The 22,145-nt window shown below is 37.9% G+C and overlaps 1 protein-coding gene across 10 annotated transcripts in view; it reads right to left on the reverse strand.

Moving 5' to 3' along the window:
* Nucleotides 1-22,145, reverse strand: part of LOC118410906 (CUGBP Elav-like family member 3-A) — a 233,547-nt gene that overhangs the window by 136,247 nt on the left and 75,155 nt on the right. The window contains exon 1 of one of the 10 annotated variants that reach the window (XM_035812795.1): nucleotides 15,365-15,824. The exons of the other annotated variants lie outside the window; for them this stretch is intronic. The gene's annotated coding sequence lies outside the window, so the exon portion shown is untranslated. Of the gene's footprint in view, nucleotides 1-15,364; nucleotides 15,825-22,145 lie in introns of those variants that run through there. 10 annotated transcript variants of the gene reach the window in all.

Here is a 22,145-nt window from a genome sequence, read left to right on the forward strand (position 1 = left end):
ACCTAGTCATATGCTTTGACAACGTCAGAATGTAATGGCCAACTTCACGTTGCATCGTTAAAATCTTCTCAACAATGTAGACTGATTGCAATTGTAATTGAGCCTGCATTGCATATCATAAACGCTGTTGTAATCAATGGTCATACCCATAACACATATGTGTCACACTAAATAGATGCCTCAAAAATAGTCTATGTTACCAGGAAAGATTAAAGTCTGTATTTTTATGACAGTGTCTACCGACTTGATTGGTTGCAGACTAGATCCATCAAATAATATTGACATAAAGGACCTAGTCTAGCCATTGATCATGTACAGATTCTCCCCAAATGAACTTAATGATGCCGCAATTGATGCAGGGCCAATTCCAGGTTTTCATCATTTATATGCAAACGAAGCAATTAACAAGCAGGAAATTAAACTTTGGAGCCAAATTGACAGGGAATAATTAGTGAAGAATTATGATAAGAAGGTTGTTATTGTAAAAATGAATATCTGATGAGGTACAGTTTAAAGTTGAAGACCTATGCCAGTATCAGACTGTGAGTTATTGAGTCATGGACTAGGAATGATAGGAGTAAAGGAGTAGCATGGAATACTGATGACAGTTTCATAATCAGCTGTCCTTTTGAATCTTACCACCAAAAATAGCAAATAAAGACTATGGGACATACGAAATGCGGAGGGCTGGAAGGTCTGGGTGCATATGCAAGTTTGTGCTCCCCCAAATTGTGGCTTTGCACCTTATTTCTGATTGTAGTGCATATGGATATTTGAGCAGGTTGATATATACATACTTTGGTACTGTAATCGTATATATACATGTACAGCATATTCTTGAAATCCAAATGTTAAGCAATAAGAAAACTTTGTTGTACTTTTTTGGAAGTACACCTATTCACAAAAATTAATGTTGCACCCTGTATGCCAGTATGTTGGAGATATGCTATGTTCTGCATGTCCTTACATTGCCAGCTATGAGAGGACAATGCCAAGTAAACAAAGGTGCACACTTTAAATAGTATAATCAAATTAAGTTTGTCAAAAAGGCTCTTAAATAAGAACACAAGTTAAGTTTTTGAACAATTACTGCCATCCAAAAAAATCATTGAATTAGGTGTTTCTATCATTAGAAACCATGCTGAAATTGCAGTTACATGACATGATAGTAGGGTAATACCCACCATAGATCACAACCTAACAGCTAGTAAAGAACATGTCATAACTCATACGCCAAAACTCTGGAATAGCTCGCCAGAAAACACAAGCAGGAAGTTTTGCAATTCAATTCCAATTTTGCGGCACGACGCAATAAACGCTGCATGAAATCTATGCACGCGCAGCTGTCGGGGAACATTTAATGGAACGACAGGTCAGAATGTGTCATGGTCACTGTCAATAATATTTATGCAAATGAGGCTATTAGTATTCAGGAGTGCAGTCGGGGGACGGAGTGAATGATCATCCAAACGACGCTAACTGGGACCAGCGACAGCTGATCAGAGCGGTCCTAAAACATGGAATTAAACTCTCGGCAGGTGGTTTTTATGGTGGAATTCAGATGACAGAAAATTATGTACTGACCCTGTATCTTCAAGTCAAACATGATAGATATGCTTGTAAGAAAGACTAAGGAACAGGTGTCCCGGGAATCATGTCTACAATTTTTCTTAACTCTCGACAGCAGAACTTGTAAAACTTTGCTAACATCATGTTAGGTGGTAGGGGGAAGGATTTTTATGTCTGTGCCACAAGATTTATTTAAAAAGTAGTCTAAAAATGAGATATTATAAAAAAAAAAATTATAAATATACAAATGAGAAATAAGGTGTTTTCTGTAAGTCATCTCAGACAACAAATTGAGATATTCTTGCCTTGATTATCTGTTAATTCTCCAGCAAACTATTTTTATTGAGTGTTCCCACCCAAGATTATCAAGAAGATTACAATGATTCAATACAATTTTGATTTAGGTAGTAAATAGTGGTACCTACAGACAAATTGTTCAGAATACTGTGACATTAAACAAGCACAGCTTATATTATTCATCTTTATGGACAGAATTATACTTCTACCTTATTCCTTCAAACAATGAACAGTTAAAGAAAGACATAATAAATAACAGTACAAATTTCAGCACCAAGGACAACAAACACTATTTAAACCTTCAGCACTGAAGGGCTGCAGCACATTACAAGATTTTGACCTACTGTATAAGAAAAATTAGAGTGCCTATTATCAAGCCACCCCTAGAGTGTCTCAAAGATATCTGTGCAATGTTACAGTGCTTTCCTCTTACAATCCTACTGTTGCAGAAGAACAGTTTTAATAACACATCACAACAAGACAGATTAGTCCCCAGATGTCTTCTGGCCAGGCATCAAAAACGACCCTATTTTTAAAGCCGTACTACCTTTTCTTGATATCAGGTGGCCTGTTAGTGGCAGCGTTCCAGAAAGAAGGTACCGAAAACCCACGACAGGAAGAGTGATCAGACTCCAGATGTTACCCTATGTGCTAAGACTAAGACAAATGTTTATAAAGCAAGGGTAATGATTAAGGGCTACTCCAAGACAAACAAGCTGCCGGAGAGATGGTAAGATGGCAAAAAAATAACAACAACATCAATATTAAGAGCACAAGTATTATATATACAACAAATACTAAAATAGGCTGCTTCATTGGATCTTTTTTATCCAAATACTGCTGCATCCTCCCTGCAGGGAAATACATTGAAATCTATCAGTTTTTGGATAAGTTTATTCATAATGTACATTGTAAGTTCTGTTCTAAATGGGATAATATTTAAGTTAAGACCATAATGTACAGTTTTAAAGGTTTGTGAAGCATATCCATCATTAGAACATTGACAGCTCCAGTTAGACAATACGGCCTCTTGTCTGAACACTACGAGAGTGGTATCTCCCCAACAGCAATCATTCAGTCTATTGATGGACAGGTGGGGAATTCTCCTGAAGCATCTAGAGGGCATCCCGCTATTAAACGATCATTTTGGGCCCTTGCCCCTGAGCCTTCCTGCCACTGATCAACAATAACTTACATTGTCTGAAGGGGTCCGATGAGGGTAGTGGCTTACCCACATTGTATTGAATATAACATTGAAAGGCAAATCAATGTCGCAAACACACAAACGCCAGATGAGGCGAGAAAAGTAGTTCACCCTGCTTTTGTTCTTTGAAGCAGTGTCAAAACCAGTCAAGCCCTCAGTGTGTATGAATCAAACTTTGGATGAAAACTGAAGTCTGCATATGACTTGTTTATAGCCAAGGTAAAGTTGATGTCTCCTTTAGATACAATTTGATATATGCTAAAGTTTGATTTTCAAATTATGAAAATGAATCCTTGTACATGCTATCTTCTTTATTAGAAATAGTTATGACATCACTATTGGGGCTGCTACTTTCAGTACAACAGTACTGTTATAGAATGTTCTCAACCATAAAAAGTATGCTCTGAGGGTTTGAAAGAGATTCTTTCAGCAACTTTTCCCCAGAATAGTCATTAGTTTCAGCAATAATGCATCAAATAATCCCCCAATTTCCATAGAATCCCCATTTGAAATGAAAAAAAAAACACCAAAAGGGAACAATTTGGGATATCTCTTGATCAGAATGAGATGCTACATTTCCCTCCTACACCCAGTGGACGGCTATCACAATGAAGATGTAGTGCAAGGATGATAGGTATGTCGATACCTGCTATATAACCCCGATCCTGGAGTGATGGATAGCAATCAATACAGCTAATGGAGGGAAGATGTATTCACCTGTGTATTTAGGAGGATCAGCCGCCGCTCCTACAATTTAAGACCAATATTTCCTTTGAAGATTTAACATAGGTCTGAGGTGAATATCAAGCCACCCACAAAACCTTAGGGCTGGTCCGGAAATGTTGGTGGAAGAGGAAACTTTTTTCTTTCATCCTTTGATGTAAAAAGGCTTTTAGGTTCAAGACTCCAATATTTGGAACAATAGCAGTTATGCAAAAATGCTCTAGTTTTGTGGGGTTAACACTGAATGGTGCAATGGCCAGTGGTTAGAGTGTATGCTTTGCAGTTGGTATGTTATTAGTGAGATCCCGAGCATGTGATACCAAAAACTTTGAAAATGGACATGTGGCTTTCCCTGCTTAGCACTTAGCATTTGGAAAAGAGTATGGAAGTTGAAGCCAAATGTCACTACCGGTGGACCAGCCTCTTGCTGTTTGCATAAAGGAGTACAGCCCAGTGCCACACAATGCACATTTGGTGTGATAAGGACTTAAAATTTCTTATAACTCTTACCAAAATATATTTTCTTTGTCCAACAACTCTTCATCTCCAAATGTCCCAGATTTTCTGAACTACCCTTTTGCAATATTCATTAGTTCCAAGTTTTAGGATTCACCCGAGAAATGACTACAGGGCCAAAGTCCTCAATACTGCACTTTCAAGCATCTCCCATGGTGAAAATAATCAATGGAAAGAACAGGAACTCCCTACCCACTGTCATATAGCGAACTTGTCATGCTAGTATCTCACCTAATTTTCCTGTCAAGAGACCATGAGGGCTGGCTCAGACCATAGTTTGAACTTTCGGAGTCACCATGCCTCGACCTTTACCAAATTGATAGGAGATTCTGCGAGATGAATTGTCAAGATTCTGCGAGATGAATTGTCAATATGAAGGTAGAAGTATTTTCTCGTGGGGCATAGTTGCCAATATGGCAGGAAGATGTATGTTGTGTTTACTGGGAGAGGGGGCGTCCTAAGGGGTGGTCGGGCCAGGCCATGGCATTTACGTAGATAGGAGGTGTTGGCCAGAGGGACATTCTGACCATGAAGAACACAACATTCATTCATCACACATTTAGCAAAAAAGATTTGTTTCATTTAGGGAAATGAAAGTACTAGAATAATGGGGGCAAGCTTAAAACAGTTTATACCTACTTGGAAAATTAAAACTTGTTTCAATTAAAATATTGCTCTCTGCATGTCTGATGTAGGAGAGTCATGAAATAAAGACAGGTTCATTTCCAAGCATACATGTTACAGTGGCAGATTTTGAGCTAAAGTACAAAACAGAAAGTGTTTACAAAATTCCTGACTGTGGTGTAGAAAATCCATCACAAAAGATTTTAGGGACCTTTTTTGGACAATATACTAATCATTACCAGGTATTTTGATGTCCTACAATCAAGCAAACTAAACTATAGGTATAATTTGATTTAAGATTTCAGCCAAATGAACTTCAGTTAGAAAATTCTCTGCTACATTTACCACTCTTCACCCCAACTATCCACTATTCCTCTCTGGTTTACAGCAGCAATCCATCAACATCCCAGCCAAAAATCCTTTTATTAACACATTAAATACCATTGAACAACCGTAAAACCCATTTAGCACCGAGAAACATGCAAAATTGGCATTTCTCACAAATTTCCAATGCAAAGGCGATTTTTATTGGCTGACCTCTTGGCCTTCCAGTAGAGTAGGGGGGAACTAGACTGTGTCCGGGATAAAGTGACCGCCACGAGCCTTCTAAAAATATTGCGGATCAGCAATTTATAGGGTTTGACTATAATTTGCATTGAAACAGATATAGAGTATGGCCTCACAAAAAGACATAATTCAAGCGAAAAGTCAATTTTACGATAAGACCTTGGTGACCCGGGTATGCAAATGGGGCCACGACACAAACCCAAGGGATTTATGTGAAATTCTATTCTAATCCCCTTATTTAAAATGATTGTTAATTCGATACCCAATATAGGAGGCAATACAATAAGTACCTAGTGACCAGCTAAGAAATAGATTTCAATTGTACCTATCTTAGAAAGAAATAGATTTTGGTTGTAATACACATGGGCCAGACAGTTAGGGATGTTGCAATGGACTTTGTAACCCAAAAGTGGGCACGATATTGTAATGAGCTGTTATGAACAACAAATGACAACAAAATGGGAGGAACATTGATAGCAAGCATCATTTGCACTTTTCAATGTAGCAATAGCCTTGCAATATGTTTTTAACAAAAATGCATTATCGCGATAATGACTGGTCTATCTACTTGCACGAAAAATGTCAAGTCATCTTTCATTTTTCCCGAAATTGCTCAACAGCGAACTTTGTTCTATTTTGCAAAAAGGTTCCAAAAAGTAAAGATACATTAATCTAGAATAGGCCAAATAGTGGCAACAGGCAATAGGCTAGCATTTGGAAAGATCCCACAGTAATAATCAGTACCAACCCAAGTGTTTCAGCATTATTTGAAGCTATGATTTCTCATCTTGTATTCCACTGACCCATTGGGACATGGTTCAGTTCCAGAACAAATTGGCCCTCAACTGAATGTCGCACAGTTTTCAATTGAGGGCTAATCACAGAACGCAAAACTTTTTATCACCAGGATACGGTCCTCTATTGAGACCAAATCAAGCCAAAATCTATAAAAATTGTATTTTGCACACACTACTGATGCATGATCAATTTTGTGGACTGACCTGGGTGACCTCAATATGCAAATGAGATGACAGAGAAAGCTCCCAGGATCAGCAGACATCAATGACATGGTCTGGTCTCACCGCTGACTTGGCAGTTTGGTCAGACACGATTCAGTGAAAAAAAGGCTCCTTTTTTGTATCATTCATTAGACAGAAAACAAAAATGACCAGACAATAGACTCAAGTTGTACAACTTATATCATTGCCACCACTTACGCAGAATGAAAAAATAAACATACTGCATAATGCAATGTGATTCAAGTCTACATGTGTATGATGATCATATCAATATATCATACACATAATATAGTGACAGTATTCACCCGAGGGACTGTCCTATCAATATTTGGTCATTCCAGCCATACCATCATAAAATTCTGAAACGCAATGAAAACTCTCAAATACTACAGAGAAGTTTGATGCAGACTACAATCTTGGCTTAAAGGGTTAAGAAATAGGAAAATTTCTATTTCCTCTAGCTTCTGTCTATCTTTAAAAGCAAATTTCAAATTTATCATTCTTTACACTGAAAATAGGATTCCCAGTATGATATCAACAGGAAGACCCTAGATTTTTTATTAGATGTTTTATTCTAATTTCATACATTTTCTCTTAGCCTATTTATAGAGCTATTCTGAATGCTATTATCTATAAGATTCAGCTATCAATTTCTTTCCTTTCAGTGGAAAGTCCAGTGACAGTATCATTTCCTTCGGTGGTGAAAAATGGAACAGCTTAAAGCAAAATCCATTTGTACTAATAGTGCCATCCTTCAGATCTTCTCATATAAAACTGTCAGCAAACTGCAATCCATCTACAAATGACTTCTTCAGTCTCGGAATTATACTTTTCTAACCATGGATCAGCATCAGTGTTTCATGAATTATCTACCTTAATATGACTCAATGTATGAGAATTACACTTCAAGTTTTTTAAACTTATTATCTTATGCAGGATACCATGGGAGAATTATTGTTACTTTTAATTTATGATATTGAAAACTAACAAGCATTCAAAGTATAAGACGTTTGCAATTGAATAGAAATATGATGTCTGACTGTAGAAAATCATTGTTAACTGTTAACGGTATCTGTGGGGTAACCTTTATCCACTGTTTTTAAAAAACAGGGTACTTGGGAATATCAAGTCAACAGATAGCTGTTTCAAACATATTGCAATTTTAAACCACTGGTCCATCGACTTGGTATCTCTAAATACCCTGCTTTTAAAAACAACAGATATAGATAAAGGTGAACTAGCATATTGAACTTGATGTGGTGGCTTAACGTATTAAAAGAGAGGGAGTATGCATCTTCTGAAGGTTTTTAAGACAGTTGAAGCCATCTAAGTTCATGGCAGTTAAATGAACTGTGGTTTAAACACAAACAGGGCGATCACAAAATTATGCAAGACTTACCTCACAGAAATTACAATTTCAATAAGATTAAATAAAAAATAGAATGAATAGAAGCCACATGTAAAGCCATATTTCTTGGTTTTGGGACAAAGGTGAAAATTTACCAAACAGACATCACAAAAGTTGTTGAAATCATACTTAAGACACCAAAATGAACCAGCACTTACCTATTATGTTACCGGGAGACAGGAAGACATCACATGGAAAGGAAAAAGAAAATGCATCCTTAGTATTTCTGTGGACATGTGAGTGTATAGAAAGCTCTGAAGAGATTTTGTAATGGTACAAATTCAATATCAAGCAGATATACATACATCAAAACCAGTTATAAGATGTGGCGCATGTATTAAGTGTTTTTCATGTTGTGTACTGCTGTGTTTGTTATTTGTTTGTGTGTTTGTTTATTTTTTGGATTGCAGTGATATTATATGGAGTCAAAGACAAGTGTCAAAAACCAACTCAGCTTAAAGTAATTCTGGCAAATTAAAGTATTCAATATCTTTTGTAAAAAGACACTTTCGAAATACAGTTCAGATCTAACAATTGAAGCCTTCTATTGGCTAGGTGACACACACTGAAAGCTTCCAGCTTCTCTATGCTTCTCAACACTTTCTAAATCTTGGAAAACTCAATTCTCATTCTACTTTAAAACAAGGAATTCTGTATGCGTGTGTAATATATACACACAATGAGACAATATTTACATCAGTGTAGCATGCATAATCTAGTGGTTAGTGGCCTTACAAACAAACAAACAAATACACTTGGAGACGGACTCGTGTGGGTGTGTACGGCATGTATACAAGTAGAAGATGTTTACATCTGTTATTCACCCAACAGAATGTCACAAAAATCCGTCTTCGGCACAGTTTACCATCCCTCTGGGACTGTTGCCAGCACACAGTGTTAACTATTAGAGAGAGAGGTGCAGGGGCAGTCGTGCCGAACTAATGGCATGTCTGACACGCCATGCCCCTGCATTTTATAGTACCGCATTTGGGGCAGAACCCAGCTATCCTGTTTCCTATCTCCAATCAGTTGGTGTGAGGAAAGATTGCCTGGTCTTTTCAAAAGGGGAATGTGTTGTGGATTGGATAAAATTTAGCTTGTCAATTCTTCATAGATATCTAATTACTACTGCTTTAAAGGCTTGAAGATGTTTAAGCTATCCCATTTCAAAATGTGGTTAGATCACAGGTACTGATCATATCTTAAACGAAATATGCTTTTTCAAAGTTTTGAAAGGGGCTTATTTTCATTCATATTCAGCATCACAGTCTGTCAAACATATAGCTCTCAAGTCTCGAAATGCACCATGTACAGCTTATCACTTTCCTTAAAATGAACAAAAAAATGGTACAAATGATAACAACTAAATGGCCATCAAAACAAGCTTTCATCTAGTTTTCATTGTTGTTATCAAATGTTGAAAAGATCTTACTGCTCTATGCAAGCAAAGGCCACACAGATTTCTTTTCTTGTTTCTCGTTCTGAGACTTTCTCGGACGGTAGAAGATGAGATGCAGATGGGTAGGCAAAAATCCAGCAAGTGGCATTGACTTGAATATGTCAGGGAAAATAACCTGCACTTTGCAGCATCACTTCATAATGCCCTTTTCTCATTGGACACTTTTTCCATCAATCCAAGAACCAACAAATCAAATTGGTGTGGCCTAACAGAATGAGGTGAAAAATGTGACCCAACAGAGACACTGTGCTTTCTGCCATTCGGTGCTTTCTTCCATAATGGCAAGACCCACTCAGCTCCGGTGAGGAGGTGTGCAATCCCTCCCCCTGGAGAAAAACTGCACTTACGCGGTCACCACCGCCCTGCAACGCCAGACATAAAGACGTTTGGGCAGTGGTGGAACTAATGCGGTGTTCGACATGGCTCGCCCTCATGCTTTACAACCAGACTGGCTGTCGACAACGCGTTTTAGTGTCGTTGGATGACGGTGCACAGCCGTTATCGCAATGATGCCTCTCCGGGCATTATAACTTCCAATCTGACATCAAAGCAAATCCAGGTCATAAAACTTTTTTAAAGGAAATGGAAACATATTGCTTTAGAGTGCGGAAAACTCAGAGGGAGAGTCCCCCTAAATGGAAGCGTGTTTATATCTACTTTAATGGATTTGCGCTGCTAGCAGGGCTTGTCTGGAAATGATTGCCGGCGACAAGAAAAAGACAGCAGACTGGAAGCTATGTTAACCCCAACAGCGACTCAAATTCAAGCAAGTTGAAACTAAACCATCGCCTTTCAACATTGCATGCTAAATGTCATTTCTGACCTTTCAAGCTGTTTAAAAGCAAAGCAGCAGATGCAGTCGTTACCGGTCAGTTTTGATTTTCACGTTTGGTAACTCAGATTCGATCTGAGAGGGTTCTGCCAAAGAAATCATTTGGGGCCAAGGAATGTCAAGGAATCTCAGACATTCTGGCTACAGCTACATTTCGCCTCCTTGAACCTAAGCATTAATCCTGTCAGAAGTTGAGGGTTACGCCACAGTAACTTTCCTGTTGATATGATCTGTTGTTCCTGGTTTCTGGAAGTTTTAGAAAGAGTACTTTTCAAACATTGCAAAAGTTTACAACTTTTAGTTTAGTTTAGATGTGTTGTAGCTAAAGTGTAAAAAAGTAAGATCAACAAGTCTACTAATGCAGTGTCACTGACCCCTGAGGTATGTACTTTTCAAATATCCATATGTTCCAGACAATATTGAAAAGGTCTTGATAACAGTTCTTCTTTTTAATGTGGTAATCCAAGGGTAACTTGTGGAAGTATATGGTAATTAATGTGACACCATTGTAGCATGCAATACATCCCCTTTGGGAGAGAAATATTTGTTTATTTTGTGCAGACTTTCAAAATTCAAACAAACTTTATAGGAATGTGCATGCGGCTAGAGTGTGCTAAAAATTACAGATGAATCTATTCCACAAATATCTTCTCACTTTTATTTCTGAAGCTACAGACAGAAATCCTCCGCAGAATGTAATTGCAGACAGAATAACCAAAATAATATACATTGTCACTTGTCACAAACAAAGGCTAACTGCCTACCGCCAACCACATTGACTTAGAAATTTGCCTCTCATTCTCAGGTTTACTTTCAACACCTTCACAATTAATTTGGGGCAGCCTAGTCAAGCCCTCTTGACATCACCATCTTCCCTGGCATTAGCAAAAGTACACAACCACCCAGGCATGCAGCACTCCTCTCATTTAAAAGCATAACACCTTGGCTCTGATGTTTTTCCTCCTAATGCATTTTTGCCATTTAGCTCAAACATTCACAGAAAGGTCTTGGCCCGAACTGCTCCTCCCATTTGTGTCGCTTACAAACCCATCAGTGGAGCCATTCCAGTTCCACTAGTATCCTCCATTAGTGAAGCCAGCCACTCCACCAACACTTTGGACCTGTGTTGTAATCATCACTCCTGCACTTTCAGAGCTCCATTAGGCAGCTCACGATCCTACCGGTGGTCGGGTGGCTGTCAGTTTTTTTTAGCGGGGGGGGGGGGGGGGGGGACAAATTTTTACATGGACAAAGTTGAGACATTCATCCTTTATAAACTGGTATCTTACGAAAGTAGACTTTTCAAAGTATGAATGTGAATCCCAGCTGTGCTACTCACACGACATGCATGCTACTGAAAATCCTTGAGATGGGACGTTAGGCATTTGTTCCCATAGAGCTAATGCAATTTGTCTGGTAGAGTGAATCTGTGTATGCTCTATATAGCATCTTCTATAGCGTCTTCTCTACCATGGCCAGTGGAAGAGTATGTCAACTATTCAAGAGTCCATTTAAGATTACTTTCACTTTTAAGAAACTGGGGATCTATGAACTTGCCTATAGTTTTGAGATTACAGGTGGGTGCTCAGGACTGTTTTGATGTGTCTTGTGACTTTAGGTAGTTGTTTGCTCCAGGTGGTTTTCAGCCTAAGTTTGACTGTATGGCTAGGAATTCTATACAACTTTCTTGGGATGACTTTACCAGGGAAAAAAATTGTCAAAATAACAGCAAGTTCAGGCAAGTTTGCTTCTTCCAATGACTACATGTTTGCCAGTTAAACAAGTCAAATTTTCAAAAACTTATCCCAAAAATTTCAACATTATTAGAGACAACAGATGGATCAACCATGACAGCATGTTTACCTAACTTTCAGGACTGTTACGTACAGATCCCTGGGGGAAAATCTAAAAATTGTATGTGTTGACAAATCAGTTTCCAACTTTGCTAAAGCTCTTCTGTCCCTTATAAGTAGGCGAGCAAATGTTTTTAAACATCTCTCATTTTATCATAAATTAGATGAAGAAATTTGTATAGAAAAATGTTTTGTGCAAATTCTGGCATGCAGTATAATGTAATAAAACAATGAAAATGGGATTAAAAATTCTTCTTTAACCTCAAAACTTTAGCACACACTTTATGCATACCTGCAATTCTTCAATTTACGAAATACAAGATCTAAAGTACCCAAACATGGTGGTACTAGACTGACTCAAATCATTCAGCAAATAGCAAAAAGTCTATCATTGGAAAGCATTAGGAACAATACTGCTTATTGTACTGCATTGGATATATTCGGGTAGTTGTGTTTCTGATACAAACTTATTTTTCATAAAAGAACCATACTGATGGCAACCAAGTCTTGACATGTCACATTATTTGAATGCTAACTTCTGTTACAACCATGAGTCAAGCGGGATTGTAAAGGTTTTGGGTACGAATCCCAAGCAGGCCCTAATGTTCTACCCTTGGGAATCAAAAGGCACCTTAAACCTATTTCCTGACTCGACTCGACTTGGGATAAAATTAAGACAAAAATACCTAGCTTTTAGCTAGGGAAGGCCTCTCAGATGGGACGTAACGCAGAGGTCTGGTGCTTCAGGAAAGCCAGTGTCACCTACAGCATGTTAAAGACCCCAAAGGGAACACACTTTTCTAAAAGAGTAGGGTCTATCACAGGTGTGAGTGGATCAAACCTTAAAGTCTGGCCTTACACAGTTTGTATTCAACTATACAAAACTCATGTGTTATCTAAAGGTGGCTATGACATATGACTGTGTGCAAGATGGACCAGTGTAGGTTAAGTGCAGATAGTCATCACATGCGCAGTTTCTTTTTCACTTGCACTAACAAGATGAAGACGAACCTGAGTGTGTATGATTGTGGCATGTGTAACCTTGTTTAGACATGTTATATCCAGACAGCGACCATATACAACTTTCAATTTTGCTATATTGGGTCTACCATGGGCATCTTCCTAGCTGATACATGTACATAAACCCTTTCAATGATCATATCTCTGGGGCCATCATTCCAGGAAAAAGAAGCTCAAATAACATTTCTTTAAGACTGTCCGATTAATTATGTGCCTGGGTTTACAGTTTGACTTCTAATATACTAAACAAACGTTATCAATAGCATCCGATAATGTTGTTCTAAAGGAGACCGTATATTTCCACACAATCTATACCTGATGTCACTTTCTATCCTTCCACACCACTAGTTTGCATGTCTGTACTTCAAAATCAATACCACTTATTGTTGCATTAAGGACAGAATATCATGGAGCTGTAATTAATTACACCTTTCCATACAATAAACCTATTCATGCTGAAAATGCACAGGCCAAAATGAGATCATACAACGCTGTGTGCCGTTTGTCTAGGCAACAATGGCACGTTGCCATATCAAATGAAATCTTCGATCTGTAGCTCTTGTCACTATGCAGCACCTGGATGGTGTATCTTCTTGCATATCAACTGTTCTAATCACTTTGTCAGCTTCTACATACAAAACGTGCTAATGCCTGTCTGGAACACTTTATTCTGCCATCTAGATTAGAAGACGGCAACTGCTGTACTGTTTGCTACATGTCGGTCCGAACCATTTTTGATTTAACATCAGACTTACTCAAACAACAACAGAATACACAGAATGCATTACACAACAAATTCAGACAGTTTTCAAATGTACATACAGATATAGCAAGTATAGAATCTATACAAATGGATTTTCATCTGGAACTTTATGATGAAATTCCAGGACATGACAATCATAAATCTATCATTACTATTAAAAGAGGTACCATGATTCACAGAAATATACGCCAAACACAATTATGAATGAGTTATTGCAGCTAATGATAGTTTTGTGTATAGTATAGATATATATAGTGCTGATTGACAAAAGAATTGAGTCCAAAGACGCAGAAAGGACAAAAGATGCAACTGGGCCAAACAATGGTAAGAAATTTGTCATTGTCCGGAGAACATACTTCTGACACGATACCGGAAACCCACACAGTCAGCAGGCAGTAACAAATAGAGTATTAGCAGCACTTAAATCAGGATAAACTGTAAACAGCATTTCTCTTCATGGTGTGCTTAGCAGGATATCAAGTTTCTTGACACATCCTTGTTTTAGGTATGCAGCCAAGAAAAGGAAAGGTAACATACAAAATGTAGTATTTAGTAAATGGACAGCCTGCATACCTTGCATTGTTTTCTTGGGGTGGGTGGGTGGTATCTTGAACTAAAATGACTTTATCTTCAGTAAAAGGGCATTTGTCTTTTGAAGGGAAAATGTACTATATACTGTAAAGTGTATACACATGATTCTCCTTATGACCATGGTGTTAAACAATGAGATGTTGTTAAACATACCTTACTTGATACATGTATACTTTCCATGGGTGGATCTCCTGTCATTCTTTAATCTTTCAGCCAATGTTTCAGCCTTTCTTTCCTGGTTTTACAATATCCCATATTCCTTGTTGGACACCATAATTACTCTCATAACTGACCCAAATGACATACTTCATCTTAACAACATGCTAAGAAATAGGTCGCCAAAGTCAATAGACTTTTTCTCTCATGAAGTGCTAGTTTTCTGTGCCAGTAAAAATTGAAACAAAGAAGTCAATACCGAAGTAAATCAATTAATACCATAATTACTGCTGACAGTAATGACAGATATCCTAAAGGTCAGTTCCTCATCTAATTTACATTTTGATTCGATATTAAATCATTGGTATCTTCACTCTTTCAAGCACATTGCTTGGTACTCTTTATGAGTACCAGATATGTCAAAGCCAGAAATTCTCATGTGCATATTAATTGGAAAATTACAGTTGGGCTGGATTCTTCATGCTTGTGTGCTTAGCTATCCAACTGTGTCGCTCGAGAATGGGAAACAAGCAACTTCAACAACGTTTGACACAAAAATGTAACAGCGATTGCCGAACTCACACAGCGGGTAATATTAAAACCCGTCCATGCATGCATGGCTTGCTACGCTTATTCATATCGTACGTTTGTACAACAGCGCCAACATTAACGCCAATCAGTTCGAACACCTCAAGAGAACATTATCCTCACAACAACAGCTTTCCAACAAGTCTTAGCCTGATATTGTATGAAAACAACCCACCTTTCTGCAGCAGTCACCTATCCTTGGCTTGTGGGTGGGGGAGCAGGATTAAGAAGTTGCAAACCCGGCCCCAAACACTTCCGCGCAAATTCCCCCACCTTAACATCTAAGGAAGTCCCACTAAGACTGATCTTCCTCCCTGCCAAGCAATGTCTCAAGAGGAAAACGTATCTCCGATAAAGCCTTGCTCGTGGTCGATATTTATTGGGAAATCACCGGAGTGGAACACTTCCTGGTAAATCTAATATAGATTTATATTAAATTTTGTTATTAGGTTTAATGCACGTCAGGTATAATAACCGCCGGTAGCAGCCCTGCTATCAGTAATTGTATTACTACTTAAATCTGCACTGGGGAAATACGTCTTCTCGGTCAAGTTGACCTCATCTGCCGTTATTAAGGGTAAGAAATCTTTGTCAGAACTATGTTGCAAAATTGACAACTGCTATCATGGGTGATCTTCTGTCCTTTTACCTGCCAGCCCTGAAAAGGTCATCAGACTATCACCAAGCAAAAACTTACATTTGCATTTCAATCACCTGTGGGAAGAGCCCACTTTGTAAATTTAAGGGGTGAACACGATAGCAAGTCTTAAAGTAGAATCCTATGTATGTAAACTCTACAACACCTGTAACAGTCTCAGTTGTTTGTTTGTTTTGCTTGTTGTGCTTCAAGCCATTAATCTGACAATACTTATCAATTCTTGGGAAAATGCTGGAGAAATATTTGACTACAATGAATGTAATAGTGCCCATTGGTTCAAGATTTAAGGGGTGAATGCCATACAAATCTTCTAAGTGTCCTCTGTATACATGAATGTTTTTACACCAACAAATGGTTCAGTTGTCTTTTGGGTGTATAAGTGTGTGTGTGTGTGTGGCCTTACTTTTGTACTGTTTTTGTTTGGTACCAAGAAAAATGCATTAGAAAAACTTATCAGAGTTAAAACGATTTGTTTCAAACAGCTGGACAATCCCTTACACAGAAATGTCCAATACAAAAAATTAAGTTTGGGCAACTATATGCCATTGCCAAATTTTGAACAAATTCCTTTATATAGCAATATATGTGCAAATTATCCAATAAGGAGATAACAAGTTGGCAAGGAGACTCCCATTTCTTTCAATAAACCTGAAAAATACAAGGTTGAGGCCAGGGGCAATACATTGTATATAACAAGTGAAAAGAAGCACAATATAATATAATATAATATGCATTATCACCTCATAAACAAATGACAAAAACATCTTGAGTTACCTGAAAAACTGTTGGCATCATGTAATCAAAAGGGAAAGTTACGGTGCATTCTAATACAATAAAGGTTGCAGTGATATATATACTGTCCATGGTGCTGAACACTGAGATGTTGTTAACTATTGATACAACCTGAAAGACTGAGCAAATTTATGTGATTTTATTATCAAGAATTTAAGAACATCATCCCATCATTCAGTCAGCCAAGAAACTTATTGGTACTAGGAAATTCCTTCAGTTAGCCAAGAAACTTATTGGTACTAGGAAAATAGATTAGGTATATGCAACATGAAGAAACTTTGCTGTTTTCAGCAGGGGATTGTAGCTAGTCTAGTGGGTCCTTGCCAAGTGACAGGACGCAATTATTTCCTACCACAAGTCCATTCATCTAATTTGAAAACCCAATAACAGAATTAAGCATACACACGATAATCTACCCCAACGTGGAAAATGTCTCGCAGACCAATTATGTTACATTGGTCAAAATGAGACAAATTATTGACTTTATCGACAGAACATGTTGCAATGTGAGCAGCAATGTAACATAAGAATCCTATGTCCCTGTAATACATTGCAATATTTCTAAAGAGGTCACATTTCATTTATGTTATTACAAATACACAACTATTTTCCTTCAGCCTGCTAAGGTTTGGCATCGAATTTGTATTAGTTATGGGGTAAGCAGCAGGGAGAAGGTTAATTTACATTCCTTTTCTTCCTCTTCCTCTTCCTTTGGAAGGGACCCATAATAGTCCTCATTGATATGAGAAGTACAGATCTGAAACTATCTTTTGAAATCAGAAAACAAGAGCTAACTACCACTCCAAATTGTGACCATAGCTAGCTTGTCCAGAGCATGAGATATCAACAGAAATTCTGCTGCAGTATCTATAAAAGCTGGCAGGGGGCCCATAATCTAAACATTTCTTTATCATGCAAACACCTATATATATCAAAAAGTTATCATAAAGATTGTAACATATCATAAAGATTCATCCATGACTTCTTGAGCTATTTGAGTGTTCACAAGCAAGCACTCACACACAGAAACAGACATACATAGAGACATTAAGACATATTTCTTGGCAGAACTAACAATGAAACTCCCTGAATCCCCCCCCTCCCGAATTTGATATTCCCATGCAGAAGTCATGACTTCAGAACTTTGAACAACTCGATGTCACATACCTCAGGATGAATTATTCTATGCCAATTAGTGGGCTCGGGTCATGAGAGGTTGGGATCATTAGGCATTAAAGAGAACCAGTTTTCCGATACTGGATAATTGAACAGCAGGGGTAGCTGGACGCCATCCAATACACAGATCTTCACCAAATATTACTGAGTATCTGGCCTGGATGGCTGGTCAAGGGCTAGAGATATACAGCCAAGGTGACTTGTGGGTTTCTTGTATTTTGGGGGTTAAAAGTGAAAGTGATCTTGAAGCAATTTAGCTCACTGAAGAGCAAATCTTCCACTGGTCTTGACAAAGAAGACAGATGTAATGTACAGTATTTGTACAGGTAAGCTGTACAGGAAAATTCCCCCAGCTCCTTGTGATAAGCAGAATGAACTGTGGATCATGGCATCACCCTTTTCTATTGACTGCGACCCATTCCAGTAGCGTGCATGTCAGGTGAGCAACAACAACTGGGATTTGAACTCCGAAGCTCTTGGTCCAAATGCAGAGTTGAAAGCAAAGGAACATTGTTTTCGTCCCTGTTTTTCCTGTGAGAGTGTGACCTTTACCAAGCATTATCGGATATCTCGTATGGTAGACAGGCAAGACTGTTATGGCCATGGTAGCTTGCAGACCTTGCATTTTATAGTTGCTGTTTATTGTGGTGCTTTCCCTATGGCTTTTACAAAAGAGAAGCACTATGCTTCAAGGCCAATTTTTTCTAGCTCTTTTTGCCTGGTAAAGTTTTAAAACACTTACAAGCCCAGGAAGTCTAGTAATTCTGACAGATACCCAATGACAGGTGATGCAGATAATGGTGATATTGCCTTCCTAATGATGAGGCCTTCCCAAGAATGTCTTGAACACCTGGGGAGCACCTGAGGATTACTGATACTGCATTATTAGTTCTCTTAGATTTTGTTTATTCTTTTGTATATTTTATGCGGCAGTCTTATGGTAACTGGTGAAATCATAAAAGTTGACATTACAGTCTCTTCTTTAAACAATAAACAATGAATCTTATGACTTACAACATTCCTAATTATAACCTCTAACTGTCCTTCAAGTCTTACCTACCAGCCTTACAATCCAAGAAACATTACAAGTTAAGCTCTACACCTCAGAAATGGTCAATATATTCTAAAATATTCTCGGCCTCAGCAAAATTATGTCATAAAATGTGTCTTAATTTATGTTGGGATTGTGAGCATAAGGTCTGAATGACCACTGCTGTGACCTTCGGAGTAGTTACAAAGTAAACATGCTGATGTGGGCAACTGCTTCAGGTTGGCTGGATTAAGTGACTTTGGGTGTTGTTTGATTCAGCACTCTGGAAGGTTTGATGTAACCAGTCAGCTTTTTATAGTTTGAAGTACTCATGCCACTAGTGCTGAAAGTTGAGATGTTGTCAAACTTTTGTTTCAAAATATTAAAATGTTTAATTTCAATATTTGCTTTAACATGCTGGAAGATATTGTTTCAATAAGTGTCAGCTTTATCAATGTATATTCACCAGTAGATATTTGCATTACAACTGTTGGCACCCTTTATGTGTATCTTTTTGAATGTCCAATTTGCGAAATTCATACCATTGCTTACATTGATGACAAAATAAGAATAGCATCTCTTCAGTCAACCCAACATCTATGGTAACTGGTAAAACAGATTTCCTAAAATCTACAAATGTTAAATGTTATGGATTTGAATTGCCACTTATAGTTATACTTATTGTAGAAGGGATAGCATTACCAGGATACATCCTTCTTGCCCGAGGCACCAGCCAATATGGAATGTACAGTCTGTAGACTAAGGTATTAGTCCAGTCTTTAATCATTCATCATTTCCACTAAAGAACTGCTGTTGCTGGTAAACGTGGGACAAATAAAGCAGGCTTCTCCTGACCTTTCCTAAAACGGGGGTGTTTAAATTGCTGGTGAGTACACACTTTGCCTCTAACTAAGGGGTACCTTAAGTTGTCGCCAATCCATCAGACCAGGCACCTAACGTCTGCAATACATCACTGCCAGAGTACCTGTCACCATGCCGACCACTAGACAGTTTTGATTGAGGACTTCCATGCACAAGGAAAACGTAATTCCTCGACATTTTCCTCAGGGGATAAGAAATTGGCTGGAAAATGTCATGCACCCTATGGATTATCTGCTTATTCAATTGGGAGATGCTTATTTCCTATTACAAAGTCTCTTTGTAACATATATGTAGGTGATATGACTTGAGGCAACCATTTCCTTAAAAACTACAAAGTGACACCAATTGAGTTGACCAAAGTGACACCAACCTTCCTACTAATACCAGTAAGAGAAAAATTCAAAGACAGAAGCAAAACATAGCTTTTTTTAGGAATCTAAGAAAAGTTCATTCTGTTAACATGGTCAACTTTAATCAGTATTGTAGCATTGTTGTGTTTACTGGACATGTTTTACAGCAAGATTGGGGCAAGATCAGTACCTTAAGCTCTCAGAAAGAGACCTATACATCATAATCATAAAATCTGGAGAATTGCACCATCAATCAAGTGTGGCCTTAAGCACTGAAAGCCTCTTCTCTTGGAGCTAGTTTTTTTGAGCTGTTTTTCCCCATTCTGATGGGAGGGGCATCATCCAACAATAGTGCCGTGTCTCCCTCTAGCTGTTTTCATTCTATTTTCATGTCTCCAACTAATGAACACCAAACTTGCATCATTTTTGACACTACATTTCATAACATCGTAGAAAACGATAAAAGACTCCTGGCCAATATCTGGACATGATAATGTGTATGACGCTTTGATTTTTTATGGCAAAAGACTCTTTGCTGGCATTCTTTTGACTAATCCAATTGGACAGTTGGTGAAACCAAAATCTAATAATCCCCAAATGTTATAGAATTACACTCAGTAACCTTTCTTCTCACAAACCTAAGTAAGTATTTCTTTGGTCCACACAAGAAACATCACATATCATTCTTTCCATTTCAAACCATGTGTTGACATCTTTAGCCTTGTAAAATGTATCTCCAAATATTGCTTTGTTCAAAACATTTTGTGCACACCAAGGAGACTTTTTGTCTATTGCAGTTTGGGAACAGACCAGTATCTACAAGTCTCTATGGCATCTCTTTCCCCTCTTTTTTTCACAGCCATCCACAGGAAACATGCCCAAGTGAATCAAATTCATATCCCAAGTGCATTTTGCAAACATGACCTTTGTGAGTCTTGAGCAGACTGTTCAAGGTTGCTGTATCTCCTGATCCCTGACAAAGCTCCTAATGGCTTACACTGGACAGTGTTTATCTCCTGCTATATGTCATTCACCTGACAACGGGATCATTCTGGGATCTGAGAAGTTACATATTTGGTCCTTCAGCTTGCTGCTATTCAGATTACTTGCCATTTTTAACCTTCTCCCAGATGCCTTACCCAATAATCACTACAAATGTGGTGCTAGAAGGCTGAAAATTAACCAAAAGAATACTGTTGGAGTCTATTGAAAGACACACTCAGACAGATTCTGGAGTTTGGAAGCAAAATCATACTATTGGAAAATTCTCTTTAGAATTAGCAAGATTAGCAAGAAAAAATCTGTATTGTTACATAACATTATAGAAAAAAGTAAAAACATAGTGAGTCTCTTTTCTGTTGGGACATATTTAATCCTTTTCTATTATCTAAAAAAAATTGTTTCACTTTAAGGTTCAAAATTCACTATAAATGGTTTTATAAATCTATATCTTACACTCCACTATCATTCTGCAAAAAATGTAGCCCTCTTTTAGTTGTTTAACCTTTCAAAAAGGCAAAAAGGACAATACCAATACATTCACACCAAAGTTTCCACTAATTGTTTTTCTCTAAATGCACAATGATTTTTCAATTCAAAATCCCTTTTGCTTATAGTGGTGTACCACAAACCTCTTCAATGCATTTAGTAACAAATCTTACAAATTTCATAGCTTCTGAATATGCCTGCAATAATTATGTTGAGATTGCTGTGGAAGGAAGCCTTGTAGCAAACAATGCATACCTAAACAAAACATCACTGGCTGTCTAAAGAGAACAGTCTGTTTGCAGTCGACCATTAATATCACAAACAATATCCTGACCGCTTTCTTTATTCCCGTACACTTGACTGGGCCCATAGATCACCTGTTTTGCATGGCCTCTTTGTGTCTGTATCTGAAAATGGCCTACTTACACCAGCCGCATGTAATAAAACAAACATGATGGCTTTACTGTGGGGAGGTTGCGGTGGGTGGGGTATACCACACGAAGAACACATGGCCCCTTCTGAATTATTTGAAACTGAATAATACTGACAATTCATGTGAACAGTTGAACTGCCTTGCGGT

The sequence above is a fragment of the Branchiostoma floridae genome, chromosome 3 (genome assembly GCF_000003815.2).
Source record: "Branchiostoma floridae strain S238N-H82 chromosome 3, Bfl_VNyyK, whole genome shotgun sequence".
NCBI classification, from domain to species: Eukaryota; Metazoa; Chordata; class Leptocardii; order Amphioxiformes; family Branchiostomatidae; genus Branchiostoma; species Branchiostoma floridae.